We start from the raw sequence: 14,984 nt of genomic DNA, 5'->3' as shown, positions 1-14,984 counted from the left end.
GCCGGATGCAGCTTGCAATCCAGTCAGATTCTGAGAAATCATATTGACTTGCTGAGTCAATATTTTGTTCTGAGCCAATATGGCATTTAGAGTATCAATCTCAAGAACTCCTTTCTTCTGATTTGTCCCATTTTTCACAGGATTTCTTTCAGAAGTGTACATGAATTGGTTATTTGAAACCATTTTAATGAGTTTTTGAGCTTCTGCAGGCATTTTCTTCAGATGAATTGATCCACCTGCAGAATGGTCCAATGACATCTTGAATAACTCAGACAGACCATCATAGAAGATACCTATGATGCTCCATTGACAATTGGATTTTCTATCGGTAAAGAAATTCACAAATATAATCGCGTTGTAAGTATAGCTTCTAAACCAGCAGAAAATCCTTTCGTACAAATGTTTTGGTTGTCACAAGTAACAAACCCCTTTGAAATTGATAACCGAAGTATTTAAACCTCAGGTCGTCTTCTCAAGGAATTGCAGGGAAGTATGATTTATTATTGGTTATGCAAAGGTATATTTTGGGGTTTTGAAAAGGTTTTGAATAAGAGATATTAAATTGTAGGAATTAATAAATTAATAACTAAGAAAAGCTCTTGGCAAGGTATGAAAACTGGAAGTCCTATCCTAGTTATCCTTATCAATGGTGATGAGAATTATATTTTTGCTCCCACTCAGTCAACCTCTAACTATGAAGGTAAGTTAAGTGGACAAATCAATTTAGCACCTAAAGTCCTAGTCAACTCCTAAGGAAAGACTAGAGTTATAGGAATCTAAATTAATCAGCAAAGATAACAATTATCAATCACGATGAGTTTGACAACTCAAGAGTCACCAATTAATCAACCAAAGCCAAAAAGGGAAAAATCTAAATTATTTATATAAATAAAGGAAAGCAATCATGAGTCTGAAATACCTCTAATTATATTAATTAAGAAAATCCTAACATAAAAAGTTCATAAACAAATAAAAGAGAAAATAAATAAAAAGAACATTGAACCTGAGATAAAGAAGATGAAAATATTTCTAAATCCTTTAAGAGGAATCCTAATCCTAATCCTAAGAGAGAGGAGAGAACCTCTCTCTTTCTAAGACTACATTTAAATCCTAAAACTATGTATGAATGTATGTTTGTTGTCTGATGTCTTCTTTCCTCATTCCTCCACTTTGCAGTCTTTAATCTGTGTTTTCTGGGCTTGAAACTGGGCCAAAGATAGCCCAGAAATCGCTGGAAACAAATTTTGCCACGCTGATTTTCGCAAATGCGACGTGTCTGCGTGGACCATGTGTTCGCGACGCCTAGCTGTATGGCCATTATGGCAAATTATATATCAAATCGAAACCCGGGACGTTAGCTTTTTAATGCAACTGAAACTGCATTATTTGGACTTCTGTAGCTCAAGTTATGGTCGTTTTAGTGCGAGAGAGTCAGGCTGACAGCTTTGCAGTTCCTTCAACTTCTTGTATTCCTTCCACTTTTGCATGCTTCCCTTCCATCCTCTAAGCTATTCCTACCCTGTAATCTCTGAAAACATTTAACACACATATCAAGGTATCGAATGGTAATAAGAGAAGATTAAACATATCCAAATTAAGACCAAAAAAGCATGTTTTCAATCATAGCACAAAATCAGGAAGGAAAACGTAAACTCATGCAAATCATATGAATAAGTGTATGAAAGATTGATAAAATCCACTCAATTGAGCATAAGATAAACCATAACATAGTGGTTTATCAACCTCCCCACACTTAAACATTAGCATGTCCTCATGCTAAGCTCAAGAGAAGTTATAAAGAAGTGAATAGGAATGATAGAGAGTATGCAATGCAACCTATCTATGTGAATGCAACTACATGCAAAATATTTCTACCCACTTGGTTAAAAGTAGATAAGTTCTCCAAGACAAATATGAATCAAATTTCACTAATTTAAATTATACAGCGAGATGAGTAAACTTGTAAGAAGATAGCTCATGAAAGCAGGGAACATAAAATCAAGCACTGAACCCTTGTTGGTAGTGTATATCGCTCAAACTCTCAAGTGTCTAGGGTCAATCACTCTACTCTTCTCTAGTCATGCTTTCTCAACCTTGTTATTCATCTAACCAATCAACAAATATTTAGCATACCAATGCAAACATCATGAGGTCTTTTCAGGGTTGTAATGGGGCTGAGGTAAAGATAAGGATATATGTATGGCCAAGTGAGCTAAAATATGAATCTTTGAGTAACCTAAGCTATCACCTAACATACATACACTCTATATAACTTCAGAATCATGCCTAGCTACCCAAAATCCTTCATTTTGCATTACCTACTCATGCATAAGCTTTTCTTTAATTTTATCACATATGCATTGATTTTTCATTAGCTTATCATTGGGGTAATTTTGTCCCCTTATTTATTTACTTATTTATTGATTTTTTTTATTTTTTTATTTTATTTTATTTTATTTTATTTTATTTTGAGACATAAAAACTAAAATAACATATCAATGCATATGGAATTTTTTATTTTCTGTTTTACATGAGTAGGTTCCCAAATTTCCTAATCTTCAAAATTAGCAACATGATATATTCCTTTATTAACCCATGTTCCCACAGTTTCCCAACACTTAGTTGATACACAATCTCTATCTTAAGCTAACCAAAGATTCAATTGGGGTAATTAATTATTTTTCCGCTTAAGGCTAGTGATGTGGTAAATATAGAATAAATGGGGTTAAAAGGCTGAAAGTGGCTAACAAGGGTGACATAAAAGGGTAGACTTATTTGGGATAAGTGAGCAAAAATAAATAATGGCCTCAATCATATGCAAGCATGTAAAAATACACTAAATAATAGACATATAGAATGGAACAAGGCAAAGATTGCAATTATATAGAATGGAACAAGGCAAAGATTGCAACTCCATAGATTGTGCAGATTGACTTGCCTGTCTCTCCAGTTAGAACCTTTCCATTTCCCTTCCTCGGTGGCCATCCTGAAAGAAGAGAAAAAGAAGGAAAGTAACCCAGAAATAAAGATAAGAACATAAAGAAAATATGGGTGTTAATGCCAAATAATAAAGGTATCAATTACATGGTAGCTACAACATGCAGGTGAGAAAATAGTGGAAGCAAATGGCATATCAATAGTGCAAAAGTTGTAACAATGGGAAAGAGAGTGTGGGTAATGCAAGATAGTGTAAGTGCATATCAATGCAAAAGGAATATCAGTATTATAAAAATTAGCATTGACTTATGAATAATAATACCCAATCAGAATAAAACAAGCACGTGTAAGGGTGTATGGCCAGCGATGCACGTGATTCACTTCATGCAAACTCGTGGCTAGCGAATTTACAAGCCTTGTGGGCCCAATCCAACTCATTTCTGATGCTATTTAAGCCAAGGATTGAAGGGGGAATGAATATACTTCACAACATTTAGAAGTTAGTTACCAATTAGTTTTAGTTTAGCTTTTAGTTAGTTTCTAGAGAGAGAAGCTCTCTCTTCTCTCTAGAATTAGGATTAGGTTAGTTCTTAGATCTAGATCTATTTCTTCTTCTTCTCTCTTCCAATTTTTGTTCCTTTCCTCTATTGTAGTTGTAGAATTCTTCTTCTAATGTAATTCCTTTGTTTGTAGTTTGTGAATTCTCTTTTGTATATCTACATTTCTCCTTCAATGCAATTGGTAAGTTCTTTGTTGTTTCAAGATTGATTTGGTTTTCTATTGTGGACCTCTTGCCTTTGTAGTTAGATCTCTTCTTAATTCTTGCAAATTCATGTGTTTACTTGTATTGCACTCTATGTGTTTGATGAAATGTCTCTTATAGCTATTAGTTAGATTTTGTTCCTCTTGGCCTAGGTAGAATAATTAGTGACACTTGAGTTATCTAATTCCTTTGTTGATTGGTGATTAGAGAGATTGCTAATTGGTTTGGAGTGCACTAAAGCTAGTCTTTCCTTGGGAGTTGGCTAGGTCTTGTTGCTCAAGTCAATTCATCAACTTGACTTTCCTTTATTTAGTAAAGGTTAACTAAGTGGTAGCAATGAACAATTCTCATCACAATTGAGAAGGATAACTAGGATAGGACTTCTAATTTTCATACCTTGCCAAGAGCCTTTTTATAGTTGTTAGTTTATTTTCATTGCCATTTACTTTTCATGCTTCTTATCCAAAACCCCAAAACACATTTCTAACTAATAACAAGACACTTTATTGTAATTCCTAGGGAGAACGACCCGAGGTTTGAATACTTCGGTTTATAATTTTAGAGGTTTGTTTTAGTGACAAACAACTTTTTGTATGAGAAGATTATTGTTTGGTTTAGGAACTATACTTGCAACGAGAATTCATTTGTGAAATTCTAAACCATCAAAAATCCAATCATCAAAATGGCGCCGTTGCCGGGGAATTACAATGATGTTATGTTATTGGTTATTGTATATATGTGAATATTGTGAATATGTTTGCTTTTTGCTTCTTTGTTAGTTTTTAGTTTGTTCTCTTTATTTGTTACTATTTTTTGTTTTTGCCCTTTCTTACTATCATGAATTCTCACTTTGGCTATGAGTGTAGTTACAATTATGTTGTAGGTGATGAGAACTATAACGAGAATGTGTATCAAGGATGGGATAACCAAAGGTGGGAGGAGCCATATGCATATGATCAATCTTCTTGGCAACAACCTCCACCAATGCACTATGAAGAAGAGCCATTCTTTGATGCATACCAATCCAATGGCTATGGTGAATCACCTTGTGACTTTCAAGAACCACCACGATATGCCTATGAACCATATCCTCAACATAACTCTCAACCATACTCACAAGCCCCTTCTTACCAACCACCTTCATATGACCCTAATCCATATCCACCATTCCAACAACCATATGAGCCATATGAACCACATATAGAGCCACCAACATTCCAACATCAATATTTTCAAGAGCCATCTCCTCCACATTATTACCAAGATGAACCACCTCCAATATATGAAAATTTTCAACCACAAGATGAATACTACTTTCCACCACAACCTCCCATGGAAGAATACTCAGATCCATTGATCCAAGAGCCACATGATCCTAATCATATAACAAATCAATTAGCCTCCCAATGCTTGAACACTCAAGGAACTCCCATGGCTACATGTGGAGAGTCTAATGAAGAACATAGCAAGAAGGAGTGATTGGAAAATCTGGTGGAAAATAAGGAATGTTACTTTGTGTTAGAACAATTGAAGGAACCTATGATTGTTGAAGAAGAGGAAGAAGTAGTTGAGGGTTTAAGAGATGCAGAACCTCCATGGGAACCTAAAGTTATAGAAAACTCCTCCAAGAAGATTGAAGTTAACGTTGGGGAGGAACGTGCACAACCTCCAAGGCATATCCCATATAAAGACTTGGAAGGAATAGAGCAAGAATTGAGTTCCCTTGGTGATGAAGATCAAGCATCAAGTCTTAGTGGTGAAGAATCCTTTGAGCATGAAGAACCTTCTCCGGTGGATTTGAAAGCGTTGAGGAGGTAAATTTTTCTCAGCCTCCCTATTATAATTTGAGTAAAGGAAAAGGTTTAGATAAAATTGTTGAACAAAGGATTGAGATTAAGAGATCTTGTGAAGAGGTGAAAATCCCTAGAAATAGAAGAACGAGGGTTGGTTATGCTTTGTCAAGATATTTGGAAGCATCTTTGCCTAGGTTGCCATCTACACCTTCATTTGAGTGGGTGAAATTCATTTCTATTCGCTTTATTATTCCACTTGAATATGGTTTGCTTGAAACGGATGGCCAACTTAGGGAAGTTTGTGGGATGAAGCGTAAGCGGAAAAGGTTTTGTGGTAAGCGTTGCAAATCAAGGCTCATTATGGTTGATGCATCAAACATGAGATATAAAGGTGGGAATAGTGCTCAAATAGATGGGTCTAGGAGGATTGTTGGGCACTTCATAGAGAATTCATCTTGTTCACCACCCGGATGGACTAATAATGATGATCAACTTCAAGACGGGTGTGAAAATAAAGTGTGGGATCCTGGATTAGAAAAAGAGGATCAACATTGGGAGCCCCAAGCTTGTGAAGAACTCCATCAACACTTGGCTCAATCCATAAGAAATGTTGGGGCACAATGGAGAACCAAGCATTGGTGGAAGTTCCAAGATGAATACAAGCACAAGCCACCTTGATGAGGAGCACCCCATAAGTCCAACTTAAGGACAATAAACAAAAGTGCTAGGTGGGAGGCATCCACCATGGTAAAATCCTTTCATTTTCTCTTTTGTACATATTGGTAGAACTACTTTAATTTCATGTTTAGATTAGTTGGTTGAGTTTAATTAGTATTTTCTCATGTTAAATAAGGTTTTAGGGTGTTTTGGTAGTTGCTTGGAGGTTTAGAATGCTTGGATTGGTGCCAAAACATAGAAAAAAATTTGAAAAAAAAAAGAGCACCATCCATGCGTACGTGCACTTCACGCTTACGCGTGCATCAAGCACTTTCGACCATCCAAGCGCGCGCGCCATGCGTGCGTACGCGTGGATTGAGAAGTTCCACATTTCACACATTTTCCAGAGAGTTGTGCTTACGCCGCACCAACGTTGTGCCTCTGGCACAAACACCACTTGCGCGCACGCGCACATGACGCGTACGCGCCACTCTCGAAATAAGCCATCGACGCGCGCGCGCCATGCGTGCGTACGCGTGGATGTCCTTCCTTCAACCCACTTCTTTTCCTCTCCTCTTTCCATTTCTTTCCTCCTCCTTTCTTCTTTCCCTCTCCTACCCTTAATCCAACACTCCCAAACACCATCGATAACCATTTATTTTAGTTAGTTATTAGTTAGTTAGTTAGTTATTAGCTAGTTAGTTCGTTAGTTGATTAGTTAGTCTTAGTTTTGTTTTCATTTTATTTTCACTCTTTTCATCATAAGTGTTGGATTATTGACTTTGTTTACTATACATTGCTGCCCCTTATTGCCTAAATGCTATTTTAGCATGAATGTTTTTCGATAATCTTTGTTGGACTATTTAATTGAGGTTATATTTTAGTACTTGGTTTTGAGTTTTTCATGCTTACCTTTTAAGAATACCAAGTGATGAGAATTGCCTTCGAGCTTGTAACTCTTTTTGAATTGCATGATTTGGCCACCATGTGATTTGAGCCTTATTCTGTGATTAGGCAACCTCTTAATGGATGATGTTATGCATTTACCTTAATGCATTGTATTTCAAGATCATATGCATCCATATCTTTTAGCTTGAATGCTTCCATGCTTCTCTAATGCTTGTTTTACCTTACAAGTTTACTTAAAGCATCTCAAGCACACTAGGATAAGTGAAGTGCATGCTTCTTTTGTGACATAACTTTTATGCTAATGTGTGTTCTAAACTGCGCAATTTAGAATTCACACACCTAATATTTCTTAATGTCACACTAATTCACTCACTCAATTCTAGTAATTTACCTCACTCCAACAATGTATGCTTCCTTGCTTTTGTATTGTCTCATCTTATGATGTTATATTTTTGTCTTTCATGACGAATGCACCACAAGCAATAACGGAAGCAAGACTAAGAACACGTAGCAATCCGGAGAGTCGCCGTACCCCCTTGCTCATCTTTGAGTGCACCGAGGACGGTGCAAACTTTTAACTGTGGGGAGGTCGTCCGACTGGTCGGTGATTTTGGGTGACAAATTTCTAATCCCAACACTTTTGCATTTCATTTTAGGTCTTTAGGATTCTTATTGCATATATATACACAATAAGCTTAGTCAAAATAATGAAATTTTTCAAGATTTCTATCTATAGGGCACCAATTGATTTGAGTGAAAACTTTTCATTAAACTTGCTTGAATTATATATCTTGTGGATCATGTTTTTGAGCTAAGAACACAAGCAAGTGAGTTTTGAGCCTAATGATGTGGTTACATCTTATAACCACTTATTTTTCCTTCTTGTGTGCATTATTCTCTTTCTATGATTGTAATCTTTGATTTGTTTGATTCTTTATGTCCATTATTCCTTGTTTTATGCATTTATATGATTGAGGCCATCATTTCATTTAACTCACTTACCCCAAATAGCCTTACCTTTTATATTTCTTTGTTAGCCAATTTTGAGCCTACGATTAACCCACTTGTTCTTAATTTTAGCACGTGACAAGCCTAAAGCGGAAAACAATAAATGTCCTTAATTTGGATCTTTGATTGGCTTAGGCTAGTGTGTGTGAGTATCATTCAAGTGTGGGAATCTTGGGACATTGGGTGAATAAAAGGGTGTATTTTGTATTTTGTTGAAAATATTAGAAATTAGGTACATGCTCATATATTGATCAAATGTATAGACCTTATGCGTTGATGCTCTTGTATATAGAAAGAAAAAATGAGAAAAACAAAAGAAAAAAAGAAAAGAAAAAGAAAAATAATATGGAAAAGAAAAAAGAAAAAAATAGAAAAAGAAAGAAAAAGAAAAAAAAGAAGAAAAATAATAAAAAGGGGACAAAATGCCCCAAAGCGAAGCTCAATAAGATCAATGCATAAGTGTTGTGAAATGAAAAAGGGATACATGAGTATGTGAAAGAGTGAAAAATGGGTAGTTAGGCTAGCTTTGAAATTGTATAGGATGTCATAGGTTAGGTGTGAAGTTTAAGCTTATCAAAGATTCAAATTTCAAGCTCACTTAACCATATATGCATCATACCTTGACCCTAGCCCCATTACAACCAAAGAAAAGACCTCATGATACTTGTATGCATGCATGAAATATATGTTGATTGTTAGAAGGAGAACAAATCTTGGAAAGCATGATTAGGAGAGAATTGAGAGAATCAACCCTAAACACTTGAGCGAAAAGAGTGCAAATACATCCGGTGAGGGTATGATGCTCAATTACATGTTTTCACCTATGATCATCTCTTTTCATGCAAGTTTGTAAAAATATTTGAAAACTCAATTCAATTGTGGATTAGACTTGCTAGTCCTTAGCCCTTGTGCATATATGCTTCTTGGGAATTGATTTATTTTGACCAAGCAATTGCATTCATTTAGATAGTTGCATATAGGTAGATTGCATTTAGTTAGTTCCCATTGAATAAATGCCATACCTTTACTTCATTCTTGGTTTAAGCATGAGGACATGCTTGGTTTAAGTGTGGGGAGGTTGATAAACCCCATTTGTAAGGTTTATCTTGTGCTTGATTTAGGGGATTTTATAACCTTTTACCCACATTTATCCATTGAAATAGCATGGTTTTATAACTTCTCCTTTAATTGTGCTTAAGAGTGAAAACATGCTTTTTAGGACTTAAAATAGCTAAATCTAATTCTCCTTAATTCCATTAGATGCCTTGATATGTTTGCTAAGTGATTTCAGATTTAGGAGGCAAGGATTGGACCAAGGGAATGAAGGAAAAGCATGTAGAAATGGAGAACTCATGAATAAATAAAGGAAACGCAAAAGCTGTCAAGCCGACCTCTTCGCACTTAATCGACCATAACTTGAGCTACAGAGGTCCAAATGATGCGGTTCCAGTTGGGTTGGAAAGCTAACATTTGGGGCTTCGAAACGATATAAGATTTCCATAGTTGCTATACGTATAAGGACGCGTACGTGCACGCGCCATTGGTGCACGTGATTCACTTCATGCAAACTCGTGGCTAGTGAATTTACAAGCCTTGTGGGCCCAATCCAACTCATTTCTGATGCTATTTAAGCCAAGGATTGAAGGGGGAATGAATGTACTTCACAACATTTAGAAGTTAGTTACCAATTAGTTTTAGTTTAGCTTTTAGTTAGTTTCTAGAGAGAGAAGCTCTCTCTTCTCTCTAGAATTAGGATTAGGTTAGTTCTTAGATCTAGATCTATTTCTTCTTCTTCTCTCTTCCAGTTTTTGTTCCTCTCCTCTATTGTAGTTGTAGAATTCTTCTTCTAATGTAATTCCTTTGTTTGTAGTTTGTGAATTCTCTTTTGTAGATCTACATTTCTTCTTCAATGCAATTGGTAAGTTCTTTGTTGTTTCATGATTGATTTGGTTTTCTATTGTGGACCTCTTGCCTTTGTAGTTAGATCTCTCCTTAATTCTTGCAAATTCATGTGTTTACTTGTATTGCACTCTATGTGTTTGATGAAATGTCTCTTATAGCTATTAGTTAGATTTTGTTCCTCTTGGCCTAGGTAGAGTAATTAGTGGCACTTGAGTTATCTAATTCCTTTGTTGATTGGTAATTGGAGAGATTGCTAATTGGTTTGGAGTGCACTAAAGCTAGTCTTTCCTTGGGAGTTGGCTAGGACTTGTGGCTCAAGTCAATTCACCAACTTGACTTTCCTTTATTTAGTAAGGGTTAACTAAGTGGTAGCAATGAACAATTCTCATCACAATTGAGAAGGATAACTAGGATAGGACTTCTAATTTTCATACCTTGCCAAGAGCCTTTTATAGTTGTTAGTTTATTTTCATTGCCATTTACTTTCATGCTTCTTATCCAAAGCCCCAAATATAACTCACAACCAATAACAAGACACTTCATTACAATTCCTAGGGAGAACGACCCAAGGTCTAATACTTCGGTTTATAAATTTTAGGGGTTTGTACTAGTGACAAACAACTTTTTGTATGAAAGGATTATTGTTTGGTTTAGGAACTATACTTTACAACGAGAATTCATTAGTGAAATTCTAAACCGTCAAAAATCCAATCATCATGACTCTCTGTTCAATCTTATTTCTTCCCAACACACTTGTGACGCGGACGCGTCAGCGACGCCTATGCGTCGCGTGCGTGTTGTTTTTTTTTAACAATGCAGTGTACATAATGCAATGCTAATATGAATGTTATGCATGATTCCAGGTTCAATCAAAACTCAACAACAGACTAAAATTAAAACTGAAAAAGGAACGATCATACCATGGTGGGTTGTCTCCCACCTAGCACTTTTAGTTAAAGTCCTTAAGTTGGACATTTGGTGACCTCCTTGTCATGGCGGCTTGTGCTTGAACTCATCCTGAAACTTCCACCAATGCTTGGTCTTCCAATAAGCTCTATCCATACTAAGTAAATTCCTCAAGCTTTGATGGAGTTCTTCACAAGCTTTGAGCTCCCAAAATTGATCCTCATATATTTTCGGATCCCAAATCTTGTTTCTACACCCGTCTTCAAGTTGATCATCATTGTTTCAGCCGGGTGGCAAGCAATTTGAATTCTCATTGAAGCGGCCAAACAACTTCCTAGACCCATTCAATTGAGCTCTACACCAACCTTTGCATTTAAACTTAAAGCTTCCAACCATAATGAACCTTGCAGGACAATTCTTACCACTGACCATCTTCCTCTTACTCTTAGTGCCACAAAGAGCTCTAAGTTGACCATCCGTCTCCAGTAGCCCATATTCAAGTGGAATTAGAAAGCTAGAGGATATGAATTTTACCCACTCGAATGTTGTGAAGGATGATGGCCTTGGAAGAGGTGTTTCTAACGAACTTGCAAACTCCACTCCCTTGTGTTCTTCCTTGAATTCTTCTATCTCTTTGTAAGCTTCCTCAATTTCAACATCTTCTTCTTGGTAGCTTTCTTCTGATTCAAGATCTTCTTCATTGTTCACCAATGGCATGGGAAGTTGTGCTTCTTCTTCTTTAATCTCCATGTCAAGTCCAATGGGAGAGGATTCAAATGTAGATAAGAATTCATTAATGATTGAATCCATCTCTTGGTCGTTCCCTTCAAAGTCTTCAACTATGATATGCCTTGGAGTTTGTACACCCTCCTCAACATCAAATTCAAACTCCTTAGAAGGGGGCTCTTTGACTTGAGTTTTCCATGGAGGTTTCGCATCTCCTAAGTCTTCAACCACTTCTTCCTCTTCAATGGCAGGAGTAGCTTCTTCCAATTGTTCAAATACCAAATCGTGCTGCTCACTGTCCATCAGAGTTTCTAACTTCTCCTTCATGCCACGTTCTTCAGTAGATTCTCCACATGAAGCCATGGGGATTCCATGAATGTCCAAACGTCGGGAAAGTAATCGATTTATCGCTTGATCCAGTTGGCAAAGTGTTGCATGAATTTTTTTTACTGTTTCCTTGAGACGATCCCTTGATTCTTGTTGTGCTCGGCTATCACAAGTAGGATCATAGTGCTCTTGGATTGATGGATATGGAGATGGTGTATATTGTGGTGGTGGTTCTTGGGAGTAATTGGGGTGGAATTGGGGTGGTTCTATATATAGTTCATACGATTCATAGGGTGGTTGGTATGGTGGATATGTGTTAGGGTCATATGGAGGTGAATGGTTGTAGAGGGCTTGTGAGTATGGTGGTCCAAGGCTATGTTGATAAGGGGGTTCATAGGCGTATGGTGGTGGTTGTTGATAATCAAAAGAGTGCTCACCATAGCCGTTATCTTAGTATGCATCACAGAATGGTTGTTGATAGTCCATTGGAGGTGGTTGTTGCCACGAGGGTTGATCAAATCCTTGTGGCTCCTCCTATCTTTAATTGTTCCAACCTTGATGCCTGTTCTCACTGTAGTCTCCTCTTCCTGCAACATAGTTGTAACCAGACTCATAGCCAAAGGGGTGAGAGTTCATAGTAGTAGGAGAAAAAATAAAAATAAAAACTAATAAACAGAAAATATTTTGAAAAAAAGATATGATTTTTGAAAAAAAAAGATAAGATAAGAATTTGAAAAAGATATGATTTTTGAAAAAGATTTGAATTTTCAAAAAATAAGATAAGATAAGATAAAAATTTTAAAATAAAAATCTGAAATTTTTTTTTTTGAAAAATATTTACAGTAACCAATAATAAGGCACACGTTTGCAATTTCCCGGCAACGGCGCCAATTTGACTATCGGATTTCTTATCGGTAAAGAAATTCACAAATATAATCGCGTTGTAAGTATAGCTTCTAAACCAGCAGAAAATCCTTTCGTACAAAAGTTTTGGTTGTCACAAGTAACAAACCCCTTTGAAATTGATAACCGAAGTATTTAAACCTCGGGTCGTCTTCTCAAGGAATTGCAGGGAAGTATGATTTATTATTGGTTATGCAAAGGTATATTTTGGGGTTTTGAAAAGGTTTTGAATAAGAGAAATTAAATTGTAGGAATTAATAAATTAATAACTAAGAAAAACTCTTGGCAAGGTATGAAAACTGGAAGTCCTATCCTAGTTATCCTTATCAATGGTGATGAGAATTATATTTTTGCTCCCACTCAGTCAACCTCTAACTATGAAGGTAAGTTAAGTGGACAAATCAATTTAGCACCTAAAGTCCTAGTCAACTCCTAAGGAAAGACTATAGTTATAGGAATCTAAATTACACAGCAAAGATAACAATTATCAATCACGATGAGTTTGACAACTCAAGAGTCACCAATTAATCAACCAAAGCCAAAAAGGGAAAAATCTAAATTATTTATATAAATAAAGGAAAGCAATCATGAGTCTGAAATACCTCAAATTATATTAATTAAGAAAATCCTAACATGAAAAGTTCATAAACAAATAAAAGAGAAAATAAATAAAAAGAACATTGAACCTGAGATAAAGAAGATGAAAATATTCCTAAATCCTTTAAGAGGAATCCTAATCCTAATCCTAAGAGAGAGGAGAAAACCTCTCTCTCTCTCTAAGACTACATCTAAATCCTAAAACTATATATGAATGTATGTTTGTTGTCTGATGTCTTCTCTCCTCATTCCTCCACTTTGCAGTCTTTAATATGTGTTTTCTGGGCTTGAAACTGGGCCGAAGATAGCCCAGAAATCGCTAGAAATGAATTTTGCCACGCTGATTTTCGCAAATGTGACGCGTCTGCGTGAAGCACGCATTCGCATCGCCTAGCTGTACGGCCATTATGAAAAATTATATATCAAATCGAAGCCCCGGATGTTAGCTTTTCAATGCAACTGGAACCGCATCATTTGGACCTCTGTAGCTCAAGTTATGGTCGTTTTAGTGCGAGAGGGTCAGGCTGACAGCTTTGCAGTTCCTTCAACTTCTTGTATTCCTTCCACTTTTGCATGCTTCCCTTCCATCCTCTAAGCCATTCCTGCCCTGTAATCTCTGAAAACATTTAACACACATATCAAGGCATTGAATGGTAATAAGAGAAGATTAAACATATCGAAATTAAGACCAAAGAAGCATGTTTTCAATCATAGCACAAAATCAGGAAGGAAAACGTAAACTCATGCAAATCATATGAATAAGTGTATGAAAGATTGATAAAATCCACTCAATTGAGCACAAGATAAACCATAAAATAGTGGTTTATCATCCATTCTAAAAGCATGTCAGAAGGACACCTTCTGATCAATTGCTTGTATCTTTCCCAAGCTTCGTAGAGGGATTCACCTTCCTTCTGTTTGAAGATTTGAAATTCCACTCTAAGCTTATTCATCTTTTAAGGTGGAAAGAATTTAGCCAAGAAGGCATTGACCATCTTTTCCCAAGAGTTCAGGCTGTCTCTAGGTTGTGAGTTCAACCATATACTAGCTCTGTCTCTTACAGCAAAAGGGAAAAGCATAAGTCTGTAGACCTCGGGATCAACTCCATTGGTCTTAACAGTGTCACAGATTTGCAAAAATTCAGCCAAGAACTGATGAAGATCTTCCAATGGAAGTCCATGAAACTTGCAATTCTGTTGCATCAGAGAAACTAATTAAGACTTAAGCTTAAAGTTATTTGCTCCAATGGCAGGAATAGAGATGCTTCTCCTATAGAAGTCGGGAGTTGGTGCAGTAAAGTCACCAAGCACCTTCCTTGCGGTGTTGGCATTGTTGTTATTTTTGGCTGCCATGTCTTTTTTTTTTCGAAAATTCCTGTCAGGTCCTCTCTAGAGAGTTGTGCTTTAGCTTCTCTTAGCTTCCTCTTCAGAGTCCTTTCAGGTTTAGGATCAGCTTCAACAAGAATGCCTTTATCTTTGTTCCTACTCATATGAAAGAGAAGAAAACAAAGAAAGTATGGAATCCCCTATGTCACAGTATAGAGATTCATTGATGTG

The 14,984-nt window shown here is 36.4% G+C and overlaps 1 non-coding gene across 1 annotated transcript; it reads left to right on the top strand.

The window, feature by feature from the left end:
- The first annotated feature begins 14,267 nt into the window (after positions 1 to 14,267).
- LOC127740352 (small nucleolar RNA R71) lies at positions 14,268 to 14,375 on the top strand. Its single transcript, XR_008001030.1, has one exon. It is a non-coding gene; the product is annotated as a small nucleolar RNA R71 (small nucleolar RNA).
- The last annotated feature ends 609 nt before the right edge of the window (positions 14,376 to 14,984 follow it).

The sequence above is a fragment of the Arachis duranensis genome, chromosome 6 (genome assembly GCF_000817695.3).
Source record: "Arachis duranensis cultivar V14167 chromosome 6, aradu.V14167.gnm2.J7QH, whole genome shotgun sequence".
In the NCBI taxonomy this organism is placed as follows: Eukaryota; Viridiplantae; Streptophyta; class Magnoliopsida; order Fabales; family Fabaceae; genus Arachis; species Arachis duranensis.
This window is presented reverse-complemented; position numbering and strand designations above follow the sequence as displayed.